The sequence below is a fragment of the Anomaloglossus baeobatrachus genome, chromosome 8 (assembly GCF_048569485.1).
Source record: "Anomaloglossus baeobatrachus isolate aAnoBae1 chromosome 8, aAnoBae1.hap1, whole genome shotgun sequence".
Taxonomy (NCBI): domain Eukaryota; kingdom Metazoa; phylum Chordata; class Amphibia; order Anura; family Aromobatidae; genus Anomaloglossus; species Anomaloglossus baeobatrachus.
Window position 1 is genome coordinate 39,492,783 of NC_134360.1, and position 26,818 is coordinate 39,519,600.

General features: G+C 46.5%; 1 long non-coding RNA gene across 1 annotated transcript; it reads left to right on the forward strand.

Annotated features, from left to right (window-relative positions):
* Positions 1-26,818, forward strand: LOC142249135 (uncharacterized). Its single transcript, XR_012724994.1, has 3 exons — positions 1-59; positions 144-269; positions 26,330-26,818. It is a non-coding gene; the product is annotated as an uncharacterized LOC142249135 (long non-coding RNA).

Genomic DNA, 26,818 nt, shown 5'->3' on the forward strand with positions numbered 1-26,818 from the left:
CGATACTGACCAAAAGTCCCAGCATGTCCTCCTAGTCCAAAATTACCCTCAAAATATGGGTAATTGTTGGTATTTTACAGAAATGTTATCCAAACTTCTAAGCTCAAGCTTAGTTTTGCTTATTTCTCTAATGTCACGGCTAGGTTGCCGGGTGAGATGGAAGTGGATCCACTGGACCGAGGTACTGTTCACTGACCTTGAGGAGTGGACCGGAGCGACCATCGAGTTTTCACTACTACCGTCGGAGGTAGCAGCAAGTACACGCGCTGGTAAGTGCCCACCTGGAGGCAGCCCTGGGAGATTCCAATACCTCTATAGCTGGCGCCACAGGGACAGATGCTGGAGTGGTCCGAAGCTGGCAGGTACTGGTGGTAACTGGCAGACGGAAGGTACTTGCAGGATCTGGAGATAACCTGATGGACAAGACAGGAACATGTCCACTACTGGACGAGAACAGAGACAGGGTAAGACACCAAGATACAGTGCGGAGTAGCACTAGTACGGGCAGACTAAGCTACTGGGACCAGTAGCGTAGCAACTGCTTTTGCCATCCGGGGCGGTCGTCAAATTTGCCGCACCCTCCGTAGATCATCGATAATCCAGAATATATATAACTTTGGTATCTTGGGTATTGGGTGACGGATGGAGGGGGGCAGTGGCTGATGGGGAGAGCGGTGGCGTATGAAGGGGGGCAGCGGCTGATGGGGAGAATGGTGGCGTATGAAAGGGGGCAGCGGCTGATGGGGAGAGCGGTGGCGGATGCAGGGGGGCAGCAGCGGATGGGGAGAGTGGTGGTGGATGCAGGAGGGCAGTAGCTGATGGGAAGAGCGGTGGTGGATGCAGGGGGGCAGCAGCTGATGGGGAGAGCGGTGGTGGATGCAGGGGGGCAGCGGCTGATGGGGAGAGCGGTGGCGGATGCAGGGGGGCAGCAGCTGATGGGGAGAGCGGTGGTGGATGCAGGGGGGCAGCGGCTGATAGGGAGAGAGGTGGCGGATGGAGGGCGGAAGCAAATGGAGGAGGGCGGTGGCAGATCGGAGGCAGTAGTGACGGTGGATCGGGGTCGGTGACTACTGCTGCTGCGGCACAGCTGAAAGGGAGCATTGGCAGAGGAAGCGGTGGATCGGGGCACTTACCAAATGGCACTTGAAGGGATCACTCTCCTCAGCTTTCACGGATGAAGTGAAGCTGAGGGGAGTAGTCACCGGCCCCAGATCCAAGGTGATTGGAGAGATTGGTCACAAGGCCGATCTCTCCAATCAGAGCTGGGGGCGGGTGAAACAATGTTTACCTAGCTCCAGCCAGTGATCAGTGCTATAGCTGCACTGATCATGGCTGGATTTCAATGTTTCTGCCATTTTCAATGGCTGAAATATCACAGTGGCTGTGATTGGCTGAGCGGCGTTCATCAGCCAATCACAGCCTCTGTATGTCTGGGGGGGAGACACCACCCCTCATGAGGTCAGGCAGAGGTCCCCTCCTCCCCGAATCTAAGCTTTTTGCACACCGATCGAAGCCACCGATGCTCCGGGGCCGCAATTTTGCCATGACGTACTGGGTACGTCATGGGTTGTTAAGTACCAGGTCACCATGACGTACCAAGTATGTCATGGGTTGTTATGAGGTTAATCAACAATTATTATTTTTTCTATGTTTTTCTATTTTTTATTTTTTACCTCCAAAATGCCGCCCCCCTGATACGTGCCGCCTGGGGTGAACCGCCCTCTCCGCCCCCCCTTTGCTATGCCACTGACTGGGACACATTCAACAGGCACCTCCCAATGGGGGAATGTGCCTTATATACAGTACATTGGGCCTATTGGTGGGGACCAGGAACCTCTTCCATGTAAGGTCGCCCTGGCCTTTTAAGGAAAGGCAGAGCAGCGAGGCCGTGCCCTAAGCATGCTCCCAAGAGCCCTACTGTGCATGCGCGGGCCTCGGGAGCCAGAGGAAGAAGCAGGCAGCGGGGAGCAGGTAGGGTCGGGACACGGTGGCGCCCCTGACACGCAGGGAGGCGGGGTGCCGGTAGGGCAAGAGAGCCCCGGGGACTTTGGGGATGAGCAGGGACAGTGGGAACAGTGGATGTGAGTCAAGGAGAGCGCCGACACTTCACCGGCTGGGAGAGTTAACGGCGTAACACCTAAATTCTCAATGAATGGCAAAACTTACAATTTGGGTGTGTATACAAGTGCAGTCAATGCCACTAAAATAAAAAGGGAGCTACTATTGGGTAGAGCAGGGGCACTGCACCCCCAGGAGCTGCTTACCCCATGGCAGAAAATTACTAATGGTTTCCAGGATCATCTCTGTGCTGATGACACCTATATTACACACATCTTCTTCTGACATCAATCCCTCCTGAATACAAAATACTAGTGATTGGCTGTCCGCTGTCTCTAACACTATGTCCTCACTCTATCCGAAACTTAATCTCTCCAAAACTGAACTTATCATGTTTCCTTCATCTCCTAACCTACCTAAACCTGATATTTCAATTGCTTTGGTTTCTTCAACCATAAATCCCAAGCAGCATGCTCGCTGTCTTAGGGTTATAATTAACACAGAACTTTCCTTTATTCCCGATATATATCAGTCATGTTTCTTTCCTTTCAAACTGCAAAAACTCTTAATGTTGTTCTTATACATTCCTGTCTGGACTACTGCAACTCTCTACCGATCGGTCTCCCTCTAAGCAATCTTTCTTCTCTCTAATCCGTCCTGAATGCTGCAGCTAGGTTCATATATTAGCCCAGCTGCTTCACCGATGCCTCCACCCTGTGCCAGTCATTGCACTGGTTAACCATCCGCTACAAAATACAATACAAACTCACCCGCAAAGCTCTCCATAGTTCTACACCGTCTACTCTACATCTCATCCCTCATATTTGTCTATTACGCTACCCGTGCTCTCCATTCTGCAACTGGTCTAAGACTAACATGCTCCATAATCTAAACCTTGAAGAGGAATCAAACTGGAGGTGAAAAATGAAAAGCGCAATAGGGTGATACCTGATATAAACAGGGGTGAGGGGGATAGATGAGTTCCTCACCTGGGGTGGTTGTGTGAGACACAACAACTATGTAGGCATAAGGGCTGCTGCAGATCCACGTGTGTAGAGACACCGAGTCAGAATATATGAAGAAGATTTGTGGTTCCTCTGCGCTGTCCTTGTGACCAAAAACGATGAGACGGATTTAAAAAATCAACAGGTTTATTAATCTACATGTTTCGGAGATATCTGGCCCCTTCCTCAGGATAAATTTATAATCAAAACCTTGCATCTCCGTTTCCAATACTTCTCTCGTGTTGCTCCAGATTTCTGGAATGCACTACCCCAGATGATCCAACTAATACCTATCAAAGGGGGCCATGTCCTGAAAGTGCCAGGTACATAAAAAAAAATGACAATAGATAATTGCTAGCCCTTTGGTGGTTAGTAATTTAACCGGGGCCCAGAATACTTTTATTTGGCCTCATAGCAGAAAAATGAGTCAATATAAGGTAGACATATGTACACAATTTCCTAAGAAATCCAAAAGTGCTGTGACAAGGGCTCTTTGATTTTTACATAATGTTATCATGACTAATGATGACCTGTGCACTGTAGAGATTCAGCGTAAGAAGAGATTAATTCACATAATTCCAGCAAATGAGGCGTCATCCACGTAGAAAAAGCCGTTATTTGTGCCGCCTGTAAAGTACACAGAGGCTTGTTTCAGTAATAGGTGCTAATTAATGGAATGACGGGTCACCCATTGCAGCTGTCATCCGATTACTGTCTGGATATTTTAGTGGACACACATGGCGCTAAAGCAAGACATTTCTGGAACCGTTTCGGCAATCGCGACATCCCCACCTAAATACGGCGCAAGTAAATTAGGACTTTTCACATTCCAAAGTCAAGTAAACAACCAAAGACCAGACAAGAAAACAGTGCCAGGATATGTCATAGGGCTGGGGAAATATAAGCTGCTCTTACCATGAAGTCTATGATCTGGGAAAGTGTCTGTAATTTCTTGAGCGTTAAGTAGAAGTTTTTGCACCCAGTCACAAAAAGAAAGGACATAAGATTTATGTACTGTCTGTAGAAATATCCTGACAAAAGGTTTCTAAGAATTTCAGAATGTCAAAAGGTTATGTGTGTAGGAATACAAAGTGATATAAACAATGCACACATGACACAGTGAGTCCCCTCATTATAAAGTGAATAAATAATACCATCTCAGGCTATGTGCGCGCGCTGCGGATTTACCGCGGATTTTTCTGCTGATACGCCGCGGAATTGCTACAGAAAATGTGTCTAATATTGCTGCAGTCACTCCCCAGCAAATTCTATCGGTTTGAAAAAATGCTGTGCACACTGCGTTTTGTCATACCCGCGGATTTACCCGCAGATTATCCGCTGCAGAATTAATGAGCATGTCACTTCTTTTCCGCAGGTACCTGCGGTTTTTGCCCTAGATAACGGTAAAAACTGCAGGGACCAATTTGTGGAAAATCCATGTTAAATCCGCTGCAAACTGCGGCAAATCGCGGCAAAAGCGCTTTTTTCTTAAGAAAAATCCAAAGCCTCTGAAAGAATCCTGCACCCACGGTAAAAATCGCACCCGCATTTTTGCTGCGATTTGCAACGGTTTTGCCGCAGATTTACCGCGGATTTTGTTCAGGTTGGTCCCTGCGGATTCTTACCATTATTTATGGCTTAAACTACAGGTACCTACAGAAAAGAAGTGACATGCTCATTATTTCCGCAGCGGAAAATCCGCAGGTAAATCCGCGGGTATAAAAAAACGCAGTGTGTGCAAAGCATTTTTTAAAACCCATAGAATTTGCTGGGGAATAACTGCAGCAATATTAGACACATTTTCTGCAGCAAATCCGCAGCAAAATCCGCGGTAAATCTGCAGCGTGCGCACAGGGCCTGTGATTATGCTTTTTTTGCCACGATTTTGCCGCATTTTTGTTAATGCGATTTATAAAGGAGAAACAAAATATCATAGGATAATTGATAGATAGCTAGAATAGATGGATAGATAGAAAATATAGATAGAAGAAATAAACATATAGAATAGATAATCAGAAAGAATAGATAGAAAGAAATAACAGAATAGCTTGATATAGAGATAGCTAGCTTGGCCCGCTATTTTTTTTAATTTTTTGGGGTAAAAAAATTACGTACGTCCCCCCCATTTTTCACATCCAGCACCAGAACAGCAGCAGCTGTTGGCTGCAACTCTCAGCTGTCTGTTGTACCTTAACTGGTTATGAAAAATAGCGGGGATCCCACTTTTTTTTTTAATTATTTGATTTTGTTTTAAAAAAAAATGACGTGGGATCCCCCCTATTTTTCTAAAACCAGCCAAGATACAACAGACAACTGGGGGTTGAAATTAATCAAATTCCCGTTGCCCTGGTGTGGTGACAATCGGGGTAATAAGGAGTTAATGGCAGCAGCCCATAGCTGCCACTAAGTCCTAGATTAGTGATGGCAGTGGTCTACGAGACCCCGCCCCCATCACTAATCTGTAAGGGAAAGTACATAAACACAAACACCCTGAAAAGCTTTTTATTTGGAATAAAATACAAAAAGCACACTTTTTCACCACTATATTAACCCCCAAACACTCCTGCAAGTCCGAAGTAATCCACACGAGATCCCTCGGCGATTCAGCTCTGCTATATCCCTGTCTTGTCACAGCGAGTATCATAGAGCATGACTGCCCGCTGTGAGTGCAGACAAAGCCGCGGGATCAGAATGAACTCGGGTGACCCACTGATGTCGCAGCTGCAGGCCCCACAGTACAGCATGTGTCGCGGCAGTGATGTCACGGGTTCACCCACATTCATTCTGATTGCGCCGCTTTGTCTGCACTCACAGCGGGCAGTCATGCTCTATGAGGAGAGAGAGTCAAATGTCAGAACTTGCTGACAACAAAACTGCAGCAAAAAACGCGACAAGAACGCAGTAAAAAATGCAGCGTGTGCATATAGCCGTACTATACACATTACTAATTCTACCAAACAATACATAGAAAACAAATCCATGCTGTAATATAAACAGATGCACAAGCCCAATGCTTATAACTGTCTGCATATAGAGCACATATTTTATACTGATCTACTGTACAGATAAATAATGCAGGAAAAAAATACACATAAATAACACTGCGTTGTTGCAATATAAACAGATGTGCAAGCATTTCATACGCACAATCAGGGCCTACATTCATTGCCATATAGAACACATACTTTATGCTGCTGTACTTTACACATTAATGCCACCAAACTGACATAAATAATACTGCATTACTGTAAATTACACACTGATTTATACAAACTGATTCACATACAGTTGTAGACACAGTCAGATCCTTTATCTGTCATCATATACACTGATCAAAAATTTAAACGCAACACTTTTGTTTTTGCTCCCATTTTTCAAGAACTTAACTCAAAAATCGAATATTTTTCTATGTACAGAAAAGACCTTTGTAGCTCAAATATTCACAAATTTGTGTAAATCTGTGTTAGTGGTCACTTCTCATTTGCCACCTCTTAGGTGTGGCATATCAAAATGCTGATTAGACAGGTTGATTATCGCACAGGTGCGCCTTAGGCTGGCCAGCATGATTATTGCACAGGTGCGCCTTAGGCTGGACGCAATAAAAGGCCATGCTAAAATGTGCAGTTGGATCACACAGCACAATGCCACAGAATTTGAGGGAGCTTGTAATTGGCTGCTGACTGCAGGAATGTCCACCAGAGCTGGTGACCGTGAACTGAATGTTCATTTCTCTACCATAAGCTGCCTCCAAAGGCATTTCAGAGCATTTGTCAGCACATCCAACCGGCCTCACACCCGCAGTCCACGTGTATACCAGCCGAGGACCTCCACATCCAGCATCTTCATCTCCAAGATCGTCTGAGACCAGCCACCCGGACAGTGGATGCAAAAATTGGTGCAAAACGGTGCTCCTCTGCTGCTCGTCATCCTCATCGGGGGTCTCCACCGGACTGCAGAGCGTCAGCATAACCGACCTGAGTGGGCACATTTTCACATTCGATGGCGTCTGGCAGGTTGGAGAGGTTTCTCTTCACAGAGTAATCCCAGTTTTCACAGTACAGGGCAGATGGTAACTGTGTGTATGGCGCCATGTGGGTGAGCAGTTTGCTAATGTCAGCGTTGTGAGTGGAGTGGCCCATGGTGGCGGTGGGTTATGGTATGGACAGATATATGTTATGGACGTGAACACAGGTGTATTTTATTGATGCCATTTTGAATGCACAGAGATATGGTGACGAGATATTGAGGCCATTGTTGCGCCTCATCCACAGCCATCACCTCATGTTGCAGCTGATAATGCACGGCCCCATGGTGCAAGGATCTGTACACAATTCCTGGAGCTGAAAACATCCCAGTTCTTGCATGGCGGCATACTCACCGGACAGGTCACCCATTGATCATGTTTGGGATGCTCTGGATCTGCGGATTCAATGCCGTGTTCACGTTCCTACCTACATCCAGCAAGTTCGCAGCCATTGAAGAGGAGCGGACCAACAGTCCACAGGCCACAATCACCAACCTGATCAACTCTATGTGATGCATATATGTGACACTGCAAGGAGACAAATAGTGGTTACACCAGATGCTGACTTGTTTTCTTAACACCCCTGCTGGGCCACCAAATACTATAGAGCTGCACATTTTAGAATGGCCTTTTATTGTGGACAGCCTAAGGCACACCTGTGCAATAATGATGCTGGCCAGCATAAGTCACACCTGTGCAATAATCATGCTGGCCAGCATAAGTCACACCTGTGCAATAATCATGCTGGCCAGCATAAGTCACACCTGTACAATAATCATGCTGGCCAGCATAAGTCACACCTGTGCAATAATCATGCTGGCCAGCATAAGTCACACCTGTACAATAATCATGCTGGCCAGCATAAGTCACACCTGTGCAATAATCATGCTGGCCAGCATAAGTCACACCTGTACAATAATCATGTCTAATCAACATCTTGATATGCCACACCTGTGAGGTGGATGGATTATCTCGACAAAGGATAAATACTTACTAACACAGATTTAGACAAATTTATGAACACTATGTGAGACAAAAAGGCCTTTTGTGTACAAAGAAAAAGTCTTAGAGCTTTGAGTTCAGCTCATAAAAAATTGGAGCAAAACAACAACAAAAATGCTGCGTTTATATTTTTGTTCAGTGTAGTTCATGTAGATTGTGCTGCTATACTATACACATTACTAATGCCACCAACGGCACACATAAATAGCGCTACAGTACTATAAAAATACACACTTTTGTCACCATATGTTAAATTAGTTTAGATTAGCCATGTTTTGTTATACTTGTTTTGTACTTTGAGCAAAACATAATTAATGCTACTATTGATTTTTTCTTGGGAACACATTGATTAATATCGATACATGTGCTGGTTGTTCGCTGCCCATTTTTAAGACGGGAAGCACTTAGACCGAAAGTTCCTTCATGTGAGTTTACGTCTTACACTGAGGGTAAAATTAAGAGAACGATTAATATTCTCTATCTATCCAGAAGCCGTCATCAAGCCGCTATTATATTTATTACTTTCATCATATATCTATATTTAGTACCTTCAGTGCTCAAGGGCGCTGAGCTGTTAGGATTATGGCCATATTGAGTATACCTGCTCCTTAATACTTTCCAGCTCATTAATATCAATTACTTTTATGCTGAAGCATTTCTTTAACAAGTTAAACGAAACAAGGTTTCAGGGTATCACGGGCTGTGGTGGGATAACCGGGGACTGGGGATCCTAAGGTTAGGGGGGTCCTAGCTGTCCCAGATTGCAGAGATATGTCTGATGGTGACGATGTCTGGGCCGCCTTCCATGCCCTGCTCCTGTACAGCCAAAGCCCTGATCTAATAGGCCCTCTCCCTCACCCCAGGGGAGGGCGATGACAGGAGTGACGGAGTCCACAGATAAGGACAAACAGGGGAAACCAAAACTTGATCACACTGCACGCTCACATAGAGGTATTAGACAACAATTGATAAGGTGTAACATGGCCGGCTCCAGCTTTTTGTAGGCCCTGGGCAAAAGAGTACCAGTGGCCCCTTTAACACATACCAATATTCATGATTAGAATCTAGAGCTTGCGGGCTGTATGTATAGATATATAATATAAATAATACAATCCCCGTAAATAAAATTCCCCTTGTGCGCTGTCTCTCACCCCGTGTGCTCTCTCTTCTCCCTTTATGTGCTCTCTCCCCTGTGCTCTCTCTCCCCCGTGTGATGTTTCTTCTGTGCTCTCTCGCTCTTGTGTGGTCTCTTCCCCCTGTTCGCTCTCTTGTCCCCCTGTACAGTCTCTCCCGTGCGCTCTCTCTTCTCCCCCTGTGCGGTCTCTCCAATGTGTTCTCTCTTCTCCCCCCTGTACAGTCTCTCCTATGCACTCTCTCTTCTCCCCCTGTGCTCCCTCATGCTCTCTCTTCTCCCCCTGTGCAGTCTCTCCCTTGTGCTCTCTCTCTGTCTCCCCCTGTGCGATTTCTCCTCTGTGCTCTCTCTGTTCACCCCCTGTGTGGTCTCTCCCCTGTGCTATGTCTTCTCACAGTTTGTGGTCTCTCCCCTGTGCACTTTCTTCACTCCCTGTTCTCTCTCTCTCTCCCCCGTGATTTCTCTTCTCCCCCTGTGCGGTCTCTCCTCCGTGCTCTCTCTTCTCCCCCCTGCAGTGTTTGATGATCACAGCGTCCTTACTGCTTCTGCTAAGCGGTGTCCCAACAATGTAGGAAATCAATGCTCACCTCTGCTCTCATCGTATTACTATTCATAAACCAGAAGCAGTCAGGACGCTGCACATAGTGCGGAGAGACAGCGCACAAGAGGAAAGAGTGCACGGGGTATGAGGGAGACAGTTTACTTAGCCCTATACATCATAAACAGCTGGGGACATTGTCAGGCAAACAGCACTGATGGTGTCCACGACAGCGAGTGTGTCCCTCTGTTTTTCCAGGGCCCCTGCACTTGCCCAGGTGCATTGGGTGGTGACACTGGCTCTGAACAGGAAAATAAGAGCAGGAAGGAAACAACGAGATGACGAGAGAACGCCACAACAACTCCACACACAAAGCAATACAATCACCAGCAGGACTGGGATACAAGAACACACGGACTGGTGTAGCTAAAGCTATAGTCGGCATGGGAAGACAGGCACCTCCATCTTAAAAAGGCAGGGAGTGGCTGTGATAGGTCTCCCACAACATGTGATCCTAGATGTAATCAGCAGGCTAGCAGAAATTAACTTTTGCAAGCCTGATCACTAATGCAAACACAGCTGGTTGATGCCTGAGCCAGTCTGTGTAACTCAGAAGCACCAAATGAGGCATAGTGAGGACTGTCAGACTCTGCAGTGTGAACACCGTCCGATGATGCCATGGCAGTCGGCGAATTTATTGCCAAACCGTGTGACACAGGCCTGCTGAGAATATATATCTCTAATATAGAAAATCTGTCAAACATTGATACCCTGCTTGTTGATGGTTTCCAGTGAAGACAAAAATAACAGTCATAATGAGGACAAACACAGTGAATTTTATATAGACTGTTAAAAGATAAAACTCAGCACAATAATACAACAAATCCAGTAGGATTTCTCCGTATATTCTTTGTGAATTTGCGGCGTGTGTGCATTGGCCATTATACATATTAACCTTTTTAGGTCAAGAATGTAAAGGTTTACCAGCCCAACCTCTGGGCTCTACAGTATATAGAACTAGAATATCCTGTATATTGTCACTATTTAAAGTGGCATAACCTGCGTTCACTGACCGTCATATGACAAGCAAGGAGCATTAATGTTCCACATAGCTTTCTCATGAGCCAGATCAGACACCCCCATACTTTGCACTGACGAGGGGCAAGCACCCCGAAACACCGTGTCTGCAAATTGGGATTCTGATCTGGCTTATATATCCTGAGTCATATTGTAAAGGATTGTTGAAAATCCACTTGTGACTTTTAGGATCGCTACTTCCAATAGGTGGCGCTGTGCTAGAGTTTGTCTCCTTTACTGGAGAGACAATTTGTTTTTTCTAAGAATTTCACTTTATTATCTTAACCTCTGTTCCCAGAGCATGATTTATATACTCACTACATAACTCACAGGAATTTGGTATTTCACGCATAATTATGGAGTTTGTATAAAGAAAAAAAAACACTAAAATAATCTAAAATGTGCTGTAGGCAATAGTGGTGAATACTCAAGCGCAATTATGGCGGCGACTTAAATTTGTCTCTTAAAGAAATCATCTGGAAAATGATTGCTTCTGGTCAAAAGAAATTCACATCTTCTGCCTCTAAAGTTATTGTAACCTGGACCCCTCCATTCCCGAGTCTGACAGACCCGTAGTCGATGGGAGATATGTATCACAGAGGTGGTTATCCTCCATGATGTAAGCCGAAATGCAAGCTCTAGTACACCTAGTACTAAGAGAGTTAAGCAACGTCGTTGCATGTGACACGTACGAACGACCACTAACGATCACAAATACTCACCTAATCACTGATCGTTGACACGTTGTTCAAATCCCAAATATCGTTGCTGGTGCAGCACGCAGGTTGTTCGTCGGTCCTGAGGCAGCACACAGCGCTACGTGTGACACCCCAGGAACGACGAACAACACCGTACCTGCGTTCTCTGGCGACGAGTTGGGCGTCACTTTCCTGCGGCTGCTCTTCGCCCTTCCGCTTCAATTGGAAGTCTGCCATGTGACGTCGCTGTGACGCCGCACGAACCGCCCCCTTAGAAAAGAGGCGGTTCGCCGGCCACAGTGACGTCGCTAGGAAGGTAAGTACATGTGACGGGGACTAGCGATATTGCACCACGGGCAGCAATTTGCCCGTGACGTACAAACGATGGGGACGGGTGCTTTCACGAGCGACATCGCTAGCAATGTCGCTGCGTGTAAAGCCCCCTTTATTAGGGCAGATTGTTTTAAAGGGAATCTGTCATCAGGTTTTTGCAATCTAATTGGAGGAAAGCATAATGAAGATACAGAGAGCCTTATTCCAAGGATGTTTCACTTTGTGCCTATACACAGTGCACACAGAAAGTGGTCAATCGGTGGTGTGGATGAGATTATATACAGCTCAGCATAATACTGTAAAACAGTTTGTAATAAAAATTGCAGCAACCAGTAAAATAAGAGACACATCACTGGAATCAGGGTGTACCTCTACATTATTCTGCTCTCAGATAGGGCAACAAAACCTGGTGACAGATTTCCTTTAACCTCTTCAAAACCTATGGTGTATCAATAAGTCAAGGTTGGGAAGGAGTTCCTGACTTCTGAAGTATCGGTACATCATGGTGATCATATGGCGCATAGGAGCTGTTCCTGAGCAATTGCCAGTGGGAGCTCAGCTTACATGACAGCCGAGTCCCAGCTCTCACAGCCAGGAGCAGTGCATGCACCGCCCCTACTTGTTTATTCCCTTAAATGTCACGATTGATATTGATCGCAACATTTAGGATGCTGGGAGAGACAGGGAGCTCTCTCACCCATCTGATCGGAGCCATAGCAATGTCATTGCAAGGCCCCGATCATTGCCTCCGGTACAGCCAGCTACAGCATGCCTGTTAGACCATGCATAGAGCATAGTCTAAGAGGCTTCTGTCAGTGCAGCATTGACTGGTATAATGCATTGCTATATTGATGCATGGCAATACGTTATATCGGTGATCAGAGTAATGAAGACTAAAGTCCCATAGAGGCACTAAGTAAAAGAGTTTAAAAAAGTTTTAAAAAATTGTAAGAAAAAAGACAATCACAAAAGAAAGAAAAAAAAAAACCCCAAAAACATTATACCTAAAAATACATATATTTATCTAAAACTAAACCAACAAAAGTAAAAATACAATATTTGGTATTGTGACATCCGGAACAACCCAAACTATATAACTTTCACACGATTTAACTATTTAAACGTAAACAAATTGCAAAAAATGATGCTTTTTCATGAAACTGCCAAAAGTGGAATACAAATCAAAAAGACAAATGTAAATAAAAATGGTATGGCTGGAAATGGTCATCTTGTCCCGCAAAAAAAATGCCACCAAATAGCTCCATCAGCAGAAAAATAGACAAGCTATAGCTCAGGAGAAACTGTACAACAAATTGTACAGTCTATTTTGTGAAAATGCAAAATTTGGGGCTAAAGGGTTCTTTACACACAGCGACATCGCTAGCAATGTCGCTGGTGAAAACACCCGCCCCCATCGGTTGTGTGTCACGGGCAAATCGCTGCCCATGGTGCACAACATCGCTAGGACCCATCACACGGATTTACCTGCCTAGCGACGTCGCTGTGGCCGGCGAACTGCCTCCTTTCTAAGTGGGCGGTTCGTTCGGCGTCACAGCGACGTCACTAAGCGGCCGCCCAATAGAAGCGGAGGGGCGGAGATGAGCGGCCGTAACATCCCGCCCACCTCCTTCCTTCCTCATTGCGGGAGGACGCAGGTATGGTGATGTTCCTCGTTCCTGTGGTGTGACACATAGCGATGTGTGCTGCCGCAGGAACGACGAACAACCTGTGTCCTGCAACTGCAACGATATTCGGGAAAGGAAAGACGCGTCAATGATCAACGATTAGGTGAGTAATTTTGATCGTTAACGGTCGTTCCTGCGTTTCACACGCAACTATGTCGCTAATGAGGCCGGATGTGCGTCACGAATTCCATGACCCCAACGACATCTCGATAGCGATGTCGTTGTGTGTAAAGCCCGCTTTAAGTAACATTTTGTGGAAAAAAAGTAAAATTTTTATTTTTTCCTTCCACGTTGCTTTAATTCCTGTAAAGCACCTGATTATAATGTTCTTGGATGTGGTTTTGAGCAGTTTGAGGGGTGCAATTTTTAGAATGGTGTCCCATGGGCCACTAAAAGTCACTTCAAATGTCATGTGGTCCCTAAAACAAATGGTTTTGTAAATTTTGTTGGCAAATGAGAAATGGCTGACAAACTTTTAACCCTTCTAACTTCTTAAAAAAAAGATTAAAGAATGATGGTGATGTAAAGTATACATGTGGCAAATGTTCTTTATTAAAATGAACCTGTCAGGTACAATATGCACGAAGAGCCACGAGCAGTTCTGGGTGCATATTTCTAATCCCTGCCTGTCCCTGCATCTAGTAGCACAGATAAAGAGATCTTTAGGAAAAGTATTTCTAAACATCCTTTATGATATGCTAATGAGGTCAGAGGCTAGTTACAAGGGTGTTAGTTCCCCGTGGGTGTGCTAACATGCTGTTGAATCCGCAGCGTCAGAGGCATGGTCGATCTCACTGCTTTCTGCTGCCATCGGGCCCGATGCTGGGGTGGCGCCCCTGACCTGGTCAGGCACCACTGAGTACTGCACCCATGCTGGGGGCAGTACAACACAGGTAATCCAGAAGGCTGATGGGGGTGTGGTTACACAGGCGCATAGTAACCAGGTCTCCCACATTGACCTTTGAAGGGACCCCTGGGGAATCCAGGAGGGGGCGCGGCCTCCATCTCCACTCAAGGGGTGTGGTAGAGAGGCTGGTTGCTAAGTTGCGTAGGCAGGCACAGAGGGGAGGAAGTAGTGAGCCAGTCTGAAGTGAAGCTCAGGGAGAGGAGTCGCAAGGAGGAGACCTGGAGGCTGTCACTAGTCAGACACCGCAGGTGCAGTGGTTACTGACGGAGGAGAACGGTCACCTGGTAGTGCCGCCCGAAATCCACCCAAGGCTGGAGTGCAAAGGGGTGGCTGAGTACGGGGACTGCCAGGAGAGGACCAGGCCACACGGGGTTACAGGTCCCCAGCGCAGGGTCCCATTAAGTTGGCCTACCAAACCTGCAGGTGGGGGTACTTCATACCCTCCACCATTACACCACAGAGTCCGGAGCCACGTAGCAACGAGAGGGCCCATAGTTAACAAGAGGCAAGCAGCCGGATTGACCTGGTCCAGGCTACAAGCATACGGGCCAAAAAGATGGGAGAACAGGCAGAAGCAACTTCCCTGGGTGACCCCGTGGGACTACAAGTCTGGGTCACCACAAAAACACAAGGGCTAGGAAGGCGAGTCAGTAGCCACCCTCACAAGTCAGCGTGAAGGAGCCTGGTTTCCACTTGGAGTATCACAGCATCGTCCGGGTTACTCACCCTGCCATCTGAAGTGAGTAAAAACCTTGAAAGACATTCTGGTTGTGTGTGTGAGTTCTTCTGCATTATAGGGAGAGAAGGTATGCACACCAGTGACTATGCAAGGGGAATACATGTAATAGCAGAAACTGCTGTGTGAATACTGACTTGAAAAATCCAATAGCTATATGCAAGAGTGAAAATGTGAAAAATGGAATCTGCATTACTGCCATGAACATATGAATAAAGAGAAATTTAGCTACTGAATTGATCAATGCAACAGAGCCACAACACTACGCCAAAGTATTTCTCTACGTTGGGGTCCCTAGCTTGTGTGTGTCCTCTCATGCAGTTAAAAAACTTAGCGTGTATGGGAAGCTGAGACCCAGGCTATATATGCGTATGATGTGGCTTGGCAATAGGTGGTAGCTAAATTTCTCTTTATTCATATGTTCATGGCAATAATGCAGATTCCATTTTTCACATTTTCACTCTTACATATAGCTATTGGATTTTTCAAGTCAGTATTCACACAGCAGTTTCTGCTATTACATGTATTCTCCTTGCATAGTCACTGGTGTGCATACCTTCTCTCCCTATAGTGATGTTTTTTAGGTTCTTGCACCCAGTTCAGACTTAGAATGGTGTTCCAAACGTTATTCCTTATTTGTGAGTTCTTCTGCGACCTGTGGTACTACACACCTTCACCGGGCCCTGGGGCTAGCCTCACTCTCGGGAGGCCACCACATCTAACTGCACCCACCATCAGCCCCAAGCGTCCCCTAATCTGCAGTGGCAGTCGCCCTGACCGCAAAACCGAGAGTGGCGTCACGAATCCTATAGAAGTCAACCTACCTGTGACAAGAAGGACCCAGGACGCGCCGTCCCTGAAGACCCTGAGACGACCTGAAGGTAACGGGGCCGCGGGGCGGCATAACTCTGGCGTCACGAACAGGATAAGGACTAGACCTGTTAAGACAGGTGACCATGTGCCTTGGCGGTCCGCTTAAAAAGTTTGAAGCGCCGCCATATTGCCACCATGAAAAGCACGCCAAAGAACAACAGAAGCCCGCGCTAGAAGAAGTAGCCGCCCACGAAGAGGTGTGGCTACCCAGAGAACCCCTGCAGCGTCTTGACCTCGCAAGTGATGGAGGCGAAGTTGTCCAGAGACGGGGGAAGACACAGAGCTGCAGGAGGCGAAGCTGGAAGGTCGTGCAGAGAGAGCAGAGTGGATGGCGTCTGCATACAGAGACCCAGAGCCAGGCTCCGCTGCCTGGTGGGACTGGGAGCTTGCCCAGTTCTGCGACCGCCTGGAGGCCAGGATCGTGCAGCAGCTCAGGGAAGGAAGCACCGAGCTTCGGAAGATGGCTACAGCGGTTCGGACCTATGAGAGGTGGACCGCGCGACAAGTGCCACACCGGGCGGCGACCACCCAGACACCGATGATGCTGCCAATGAGTGAGTTCAGTGTTGCCCCTGCCCTCGTGAGAGTACCGACCACGCCGGCGCTGCCCCCAATGTGAGGCCTCTGCGATGCCCGTGGCGCGCCACGCTGCCACGCCCACAAAGATCCCTGCTGCGGCCCCGGAGGCGATGCCTGCCAAGGCCCACGCTGCGAAACCCGCGGTCCCTGCAGAGACGCCGGGTGGAATGACTCCCAGCCCGGCCCGCCAAGAACAGGCCGCAGCAGCGACGCCCAGCCCGGCCCGCCAAGACCAGGCCGCAGCCACACCAGGCTCGGCCCGCCAAGACCAGGCCGCAGCCACACCAGGCTCGGCCCGCCAAGACCAGGCCGCAAGGCCATCTACCCCGGCCTGCAAGGCCAAAGCAGTCACTGCACCCCAGCCACAGTCCAAGGAACCGTGTCCTGCGTCCCCGCTGGGAGAAGACCCCGAGTTTCTTAAATTCAAGGCAGATCTGGAGGTGCGGTTCCCTAAGGAGATGGTGGACCGCTACCTACTCCCCAAGCGCTCATCCAGAGTGGCCCCAGTGACTCCCGCGGCTGAAGACCCACCGCCCTGTCCCGAGGAGGGAAGCCTTTCCCCAGCGTTGCCACCCGAGGAGTGCTCAGGAGAACTAAGGGGGAGGGGAGGCCAGGAGGCTGAGGAGTCGACCCCATCGGAGGAGGATGCGGCACCATGCGTGATTGAGGGGGGACCAGAGCCAGAAATGCTACCATACTCCAGCTGGGATGAGGAGAGCCCGACGTCCCCCGCTGAAGACAAAGCGCTGGCCATCACCATACCGCGAATGTACATAGCCTGGGAGCCTGCAGTTACAAAAAGTCCCACAAGCAGAGCAAAACAGACCGCAAAACAGACCGCAATGCAGGAGTCCCCAGATCGGCATAAGGAAGCCGTTGCAGCCTGGGACTTAGAAGACAAACAGTTCCTAAGAAAAACTCGCCATCAGGAAAGAGGACCCCTTTGCCGTGGAGTGGTCGAAGAATTTAGTCTCAAGTTAGGATATGGCTTCATCGTTGCACCTGGTGTCAGAGAAGAAATCATTGTCAGCAGGAGGGATGTGAGAGCCCATTTGCCCAGACGACACCCTGGCAGAAATTTGCATATGAGAGACCTGGTGGAGTTCACAAAGCATCAGGAAGAACGTGGCTGGTTTGCGCTAGACGTCACACCATGCCCCAGAAATGCCTATAGCAGCCCAGCTGTCTCCACCCAGCCTACCCCAAGGTCAACAGAAACAGAACAAGTTAGAGAAACAGAGGAAAGAACAGAAACAGAAGAAGATAAATACAAAGAGCACGAGCTAGACACAGCAAGTACAACAGATGACGACAAAGACACAGAGATTGCCCAGTGCCAAAGCCCTACAGGCCAAAGCCCTGGTAAAGAGTTTATGTAAGGCCTCTGCCACACTCACGTGCCTCCGGTACGTGTGTCCCTGTTTTTTCACGTACCGGAGACACGGGCCCACGTGGTCCTATGTATTGTATTAGTTTTGGACACACGTAAGTATTCAGGAACGGAACGTGTGTCCGTTCCGTACTTACGTTTGTCCGTTTTTTTAAAAACGCTGACATGTCCATGTTGCTCCAGCAGCACGGGTGTCACATGGCCCGCACCCGTACCACACGGATGTAGTGTGGATGCGGGCCCGTGTGACACGCGCCAGAGAAAGACATGTGTCAGTGTAAAAATAATAAAAACACATACCTCCACCATATCTGCAGTCTCTGCCGCGGCTGTCCCCTGCATCCGTCCTCCAGTGAATTTGAACAACGCTTCTTCTTCACTGGGGGCGGGAAGTAGCGTCAGCGGAGTGTGGCTTTGGCCGGACGCTGTCATTCAGCACCACAGACAGCGCCGGATGATGCAGGTAAAGCGGGGCTTTCCGTTCTCCGTGTGTTATTACGTATAACACACGGAGAACACGTACGTGCCATAAACACGGCACACGGGGACAAAACCACCCCTTTAACACATACGTGACAAAAACGTTAAGTTTTGTCACGTAAATGTGGCAGAGGCCTAAAGTAAAGAAAAGTACCGCAGAGTTAAAGTTTTGAAATGTTTGCAACGTTTAAAGAGAAAGTTCAAGAATGTGCCCACATGAACTAGTGTGAGAACCCTGTTGATAAAAATGCTTTTTGCACCTGGTTTTGTGCACTTTTGAAAAATACGAACCATAAGGCTATGAACTGGCTATAGCCACAAACTCTCGCAGTGTATGTAGTTACCTTGAATGGTACCTCCACCAGAGCCTGCCTGTTTATGGGCCTGACTTGCCTGTGACCACGCATGTTTATGGGGCCTGGCTCTCCACCACAAAGAGGGTACCCTGTCTGTATCAACTGTGGATGCCGCCTCTATATTCCTGCCAGAAGAGGCCGAAGGCGCGGCTCCACAAGGCAGGGTATACCCTGTTAACCACCAGACCAAAAAAGCCGCCTCTACATCCTGCCAGAAGTGGCCGAAGGTGCGGCTCGACGGAAAGGTCTGGGGAAGCTGTTGGCAGAGACCTGGTTGCTAAAAGGACCGGTGACCTGCCTCCTGAGAGGGTTTTGGGTGGGTAATGGACTTGTGGGTGGAGGGTGGTGATGTATGGTATCTGGTGTGGTTTTACAGTGTTTTATGACGCTTTTAAATGTTTTACTGTTTTATGCATTTTAAAATGTTTGTCTTGCAGCCCGAGGACGTGCTGTTGATAACTAAGGGGGAATGTGGCACCCCTGACCTGGTCAGGCACCAGTGAGTACTGCACCCATGCTGGGGGCAGTACAACACAGGTAATCCAGAAGGCTGACCGGGGTGTGGTTACACAGGCACATAGTAACCAGGTCTCCCACATTGACCTTTGGAAGGACCCCAGGGGAATCCAGGAGGGGGTGTGGCCTCCATCTCCACTCAAGGGGTGTGGTAGAAAGCCTGGTTGCTAGGCTGCGTAGGCAGGGACAGAGGGGAGGAAGTAGTGAGCCAGTCTGAAGTGAAGCTCAGGCAGAGCAGTCGCAAGGAGGAGACCTGGAGGCTGTCACTAGTCAGACACCGCAGGTGCAGTGGTTACTGACGGAGGAGAACAGTCACCCGTAGGACTACAAGTCTGGGTCACCACAAAAACACAAGGGCTAGGAAGGTGAGTCAGTAGCCACCTTCACAAGTCAGCGTGAAGGAGCCTGGTTTCCACTTGGCGTATCACAGCATCGTCCGGGTTACTCACCCTGCCATCTGAAGTGAGTAAAAACCCTGAAAGACATTCTGGTTGTGCGTGTGAGTTCTTCTGCGACCTGTGGTATTACACACCTTCACTGGGCCCTGGGGATAGCCTCACTCTCGGGAGGCCACCACATCTAACTGTCCCACCATCGGCCCCAGGCGTCCCCTAATCTGCAGTGGCGGTCGCCCTGACCGCAATACTGAGAGTGGCGTCACGAATCCTATAGAAGGCAACCTACCTGTGACAAGAAGGACCCAGGACGTGCCGTCCCTGAAGACCCCGAGACGACCTGAAGGTAACGGGGCCGCGGGGCGGCACACTGGATTTTGGCTCAGTGCGCATGATCAGAAGTCTCGGACTTCGAGTCATGCGCACTATGAAGCCGGGTGTACGCGTCTCAGATTCAAACTGGTGTAGTGAGCATGACCGGAAGTCCGGGGATGTTCTGATTGCTGAAAACTAGCAGTGGCGGCAAAGGTGAGCCTGACCATGCCTCTGACACTGCGCATTCATTAGCATATTAGCACGCCCACAAGGGTGTGCTTACTTGCTAAGAGGGCTGACTAGCCAAGGCAACTAACGCCCTTGTGACTAGTCCCCTCGCTCATTAGCATATCATAAAGGATCTTTAGAAATACATTTTCTAAAGATCTCTTTATGTATGCTACTAGATACAGGGACAGTTAGGGTTCCACTTGCGTATAGCTTCTGATGTGAGAGCATCGGAACCGATATGCTAATGACCCTCTGCTGTGAGTGTCAGTCGAAGGTCATGCGACTGTGATGCCATCACAGTTGTGATTGGATCACAGCTGCGGAGAGAGATGGAACACTTTCTCCCCATCTTCCGCTGCCTGTCTCTTTGTATTTGTAGTCGTATATCACAGTGCACTCGAATTACATGCGAGTGCAGTGCGATGTTTCACATGCTCCCATAGACTTGTATGGGGGTGAGTGAGCTGAGACTCGCTACCATGCTGCGATTTATTTCACATGCCGCTATGGAATGAGAAATCAATCACAGATGGACACTGCCCCAAATTTTATTGGATTGCACTCGTTTGTGCAAAACGCAAGTAGAACCGAGGCCTTAGGCAGAGATTAGCAATATGCATCCAAAACTGCTTGTGATTCTGGGTGCATATTGCACCCGACAGGTTTACTATAACTATTTTGTGTGATATAACTCTGGTTTAAAGGAGTTATCCACTACTAGGACAACCCCTTCTGATTCCAAATGTTTCCACCAAGTAAAATAATAAAGCCTATACTCTCCTTTCGTAACGGCGCACTTCCAGCGGTGCCAGAGCTCACGTGGGGTTCTGACATCACGCGAGCCCTGCATCCAATCAGCGACCAAACGAGCGATCAATAGAAAGTGAACCGTACACTTTTACAATTACATTTTTCGTCTTTGCAGTTCTGGCCTCTGGATGTATAACGGAATTTACATTTGTCCTTTTAGATTCTTACTCTTGGTATTCTTACCCCAAGGCCGGGATCAGACGAGTGAATGAAAAATTGTCACATTTGCCGCCAGAAAAAAAAGAATGACATTCATCCATATTCCATCCATGTTTCATCCATTTGTCCTTTTTTTACATCCATATGGCATCCGTTTTTATACATAAAATTTATAACCTAGAATCCAATTTCCTTTGATAACTGCAATGTATTCAAAACCATTGAATTTTATAGAGATGATCTGTATCAGATCTGGGGGTGTTTTGTTTTTTTTTACACACCCATAGACTTCAATAGGCAAATCTCATTTGAAATACAAAAGACAATAGTGCATGAGCTGCAATTTGTTTCAAATGGACATACATTTAATACATTTGTCTGAATGAGGCCTAAGGCTTATACCTATATACAGACTGAAATATTTTGTATATTGACGTGTGTAGACAAAAATAACCACATTATTCTACCATGCGCTTACAGATACCTGAGTACAAAATGTGTAATTTTCGAGGATTTAATATTTTATAAAACAACGCCTTTAAACTAAAGATTCCACAGGTTACCTTGATTTCATTGATATCCCATCCCCCAAGCTTACATCAAAAGGACCTGTATGCACATAAAAAGTGTAGAAAACAAACTGAGGGCCCCTAAAATCAGCCAATACATAATGTCTTAAAGAGAACTTGTCTCTAGGTTAGAAGAGTCCAGTATTTGGTCTCACTTTATTCCTACTGATCCCAAATATTCAGTTTTTTGTTATTGGTTTTTTTTTGTTTTTTTTTAACCATCCGCCATACGGTTCCAGGGATATGGACCTTTTTTATTTAGTGCTATGACTTGTACAAAGGAGGCGTGACTCAAATAGTAATAAGGCAGAGCAGACTAAAGACACGCCCCCGAGGATCCTGTGAGCCACTCTCCCATGTACAGGCCATAAAAATTAGAACTATAAAAAGACCCATACAGTATATCACAAAAGTGAACATACCCCTCACATGTTTATACATATTTTATATCTTTTCATGGGACAACACTGATGATATGACACTTTGATACAGTAAAATGTAGTCAGTGTGCAGCTTGTACAACAGTGTCAATTTGGTGCTCTTTAAATAACTGTACACACGGCCATTAATGTTTAAACCGCTGGTTAAAAATTGAGCACACCCCTAAGTGAAAATGGCCAAATTGTGCCCAAAGTGTCAATATTTTCTGTGGCCACCATTATTTTCAAGCGCTGCCTTAACTCTCTTGGCTATGGAGTTCACTAGAGCTTCACAGGATCCTCTGTTATCCTCCATGACAACATCACAGAGCTGCTGGATGTTAGAGACCTTGCGCTTCTCCACTTTTTGAGCAGGTCCCACATATGCGCAATAGGATTTAGGTCTGGAGATGCTTGACCAGTCCAGCACCTTTAAACGCAGTTTCTTTAACAAGGGAGTAGTCATCCTGAAGGTGTGTTTGGGGTTGTTATGTTGGAATTCTGCCCTGGTGCCCGATTTCTAAAGGGAGAGGATCATGTTCTTCTTCAGTATGTCACAGTACATGTTCGCATTCCTGGTTCCCTCAGTGAACTGTAGCTCACCACAGCTGGCCGCAAACCATGCCACTTCCACCACCATGCCTGATTGTAGGCAGGACACACTTGTCTTTGTACTATTCACCTGATTGCCTCCACACACGCTTGACATAATCTGAACCAAATAAGTTTGTCTTGGTCTCATCAGACCACGGGACATGTTCCCAATAATCCATGTCCTTAGTCTGCTTGTGTTAAGCAACCTGTTTGCAGATTTCTTGTGCATCATCTTCCTTCTGGGAAGACAGCCTTGCAGACCAATGTGATGCAGTGTGTGGCGTAAGATCTGAGCATTGACAGGAAGAATGGATATTATATCTCCCTAAGCTGGTGTTGTGTCTCCATAGTATTTTTCATGATTCGGACCCCACCCCTGTAACCTCTGAAGTAATATTGGCAGCACTCATACGTCTATTTTGAAAAGACGACCTCTGAATATGATGCTGATCACGAGTACTCATCTTCTTTGGTCAACCATGATAAGACCTGTTCTGACTGGAACCTGTCTTGCTAAACTGCTGTATGGTCTTGGCCACCGTGCTGCAGCTCAGTGTCAGGGTGTTGGCAATCCAGTGGTTTAGACACTAATGGCTGTGTGTTGAGTTATTTAGAGGACACCAAATTTACACTGTTATACAAGCTGCACACTGACACTGTACATTGTATCACAGGGTCAGATCTTCAGTGTTGTCCCATGAAAACACATAATACATTTTTTACAAAAATGTGAAGGGTGTACTCACTTTTGTGATATGTATCTCTGGATCTGTATGGTGGAATATAAAAAAAAAATAAAAAATTGAATACTAAAAGAAACAAAAGCAACAAGAATAAAATAACAGCAAAAACTGGACACTTTTGACTTTGTCATAGGTCCCCTTTAAGATAACTAAATATGCGTTGATATCATAGCCAAAGAGTTGAGAAGGAAAAAACAGGGCACTGCTCAGCCCGTGGAATATTTTTGGCAATAGCCAATGTTCACAAACAGCGTTATAATAGCGTTCTTTGCTGCAATTGACAGAAAGGCATGACAGAAAAAAATCCCTGCAACAGCTACGTGGTGCTCATTCAAAAGTCCAGAGTAATTCGAGAAATAAATATGAAAGCAATGGAGGCACTCACCGGTCTTTGCTGTGCAGTGGAATACATTTAATCACGGATGGAAGTTACATGCTGTGGCAAGCGGGGAGGGTGTAGAACGGGACAGCACGTCAGACGACGACCGTTTCGCACTCTTTCACAGTGCTTCGACGGGTTAGACCCGAAAGAGTGCGAAACGGCCGTCGTCTGACATGTTGTCCCATTCTACCCCCTCCCCGCTTGCCACAGCATGTAACTTCCATCCGTGATTAAATGTATTCCACTGCACAGCAAAGACCGGTGAGTGCCTTCATTGCTTTCATATTTATTTATGCGTTGATATCATAGTAGATCGAATGATTGGTCAACAATCAGGAAAGGTAAAGATTTTGTGCTAGAAGATGTTGCACAATATTTGTAATGATATAGCAATATAGATTATGTATTAATTAGTGCTGCATATCGCATTGGTTACAAGCCGGATTATTCACTTTCAGACCATCATCTCTCGTCCAGAAATAGCAGTAGAATCAAAAGTGTTTTTCTATTTAATGAAATCCTATCATAGAGATATGTGCCCAGGAAGGTGAATGAACTCATATGACACGGGGCAAATCTCCAATGGAAAGTTAAAGACCGCGCTATTTTCAGACAGGTGAGAAGACTTTAACGTCAACTCTAATCTCGGTGAGTCTGATGGAGTCAACGAGGAAGATTATCCAAGCACCGAGTTCACAATGGAAGAAGGTCAGGTTGGCTCTTCAGCTAATACCCAGGTTATTCTTCAGCTACGTGATGTAACTCACCCCACCAGAAGAGGACCGCAAGACCAGAGACTGAAGGGAATCTTGTAATATTAGGCATCATCTAGTTACTGTTACAACTTCCACCAGATTTACAAGACTCCTATCTCCTTAATGAGCAGCCCTGTTTGTCAGTACTAAAATGTTCACAGAGACTTTACCAGCAGAATAGTGAGTTCTGCTCTGAGGTATAATACAAGAGGTAACTCGGGATCTGTAATTTAATAAATGTACACAGTGACTGCACCAGCAGAATAGTGAGTGCAACTCTGGAGTATAATATAGGATGTAACTCAGGATCAGTAATATAATTAATGTAATGTATGTACACAGTCACTCCACCAGCAGAATAGTGAGTGCAGCTCTGGGGTATAATACAGACTGTAACTGAGGATCACCAGATGGTAAGTAATGTAATGTATGTACACAGTGACTGCACCAGCAGAATGATTGCAGCGCTGGAGTATAATACAGGATGTAACTCAGCATCAATACAGGATAAGAAATGTAATATATGTACATAGTGACTCCACCAGCAGAATAGTGAGTGCAGCTCTGGAGAATAATACAGGATGTAAGTCAGGATCAGTACTGGATAAGTAATGTATGTACACAGTGACTGCACCAGCAGAATAGTGAGTGCAGCTCTGAAGTATAATACCGGAGGTAAATCAGAATCAGTACAGGATAATAAATGTAATATATGTACACATTTACTGCACCAGCAGAATAGTGAGTGCAGCTCTGGGGTATAATATAGGAGGTAACTCAGAATCAGTACAGGATAAGTAATGTAATGTATGTACACAGTGACTGCACCAGCAGAATAGTAAGTGCAGCTCTGAAGTATAATACCGGAGGTAACTCAGAATCAGTACAAGATAATAAATGTAATATATGTACACATTTACTGCACCAGCAGAATAGTGAGTGCAGCTCTGGGGTATAATACAGGAGGTAACTCAGAATCAGTACAGGATAAGTAATGTAATGTATATACACAGTGACTCCACCAGAAGAACAGTGAGTGCAGCTCTGGGGTATAATACAGGAGGTAACTCAGAATCAGTACAGGATCAGTAGTGTAATGTATGTACACAGTGACTGCACCAGAAGAACAGTGAGTGCAGCTCTGGGGTATAATACAGGAGGTAACTCAGGATCAGTACAGGATAAGTAATGTAATGTATGTACACAGTGACTGCACCAGCAGAATAGTGAGTGCAGCTCTGAAGTATAATACAGGATGCAATTCGGCTTCACGATTTTAGGAGAGCTCTTACACAGACTACGGTACTTTGATGCAGTTTTATATAATTTTGAAGCAAAAACTCAAAAACTAGAAGTGGATTAAATGAGAGAGAGACTTTTAATCAGTTCTGGTATAATTCTCCTTTCTTTAATATTTACTTACAGCTGCTCACCAACCTCTGTATTTGACCACAACCCTAAAAAAATGATATATATAATTCCCAGCAAGAGAAAGCACATTCAATAATTATCTGGGAAGCTGGGATGACACGTTCAGATTTTACAATGTCTCTTACATTTTCTTTGCAGATGTATGAGGACAAAGTGACTAATCAGTGACGGCACGGACAAGTCATCGGGCTGCAGTGGATCCGGGTGACACAATGTGTTGTGTTAATAGTTTGATAAAGTAATTCGGGGGATAACAATTAACCTGATAACTGTAAGAGGGCGGCTTAATGTGGGAGGAATGGACACTTTATTTTGCTCATACATCATGCAGCCATTCACCTCTGCATGTGCCGTGATTAGATGCCAATTACTGCCTGGCATGTGTTATTTTGACTCATCCTCAGTTGTATAAAGATTTTCATTGCTGCCATTCACACGTGGGCACTTCACCTCCACAAGAGCATGGGAATATTCTGCCTTCAGCATCGGGCATGATTTTCCAACGTCAATCGAGAATCCTCCCAATTGTTGTTGTAAATTAAAGCCTGCCACCCACCCCGAGCCACGTGAGGAAAACTCGTGGCAAGTGTCTTATTAATGCTCCATAGCAACAACTATTGACTTTGG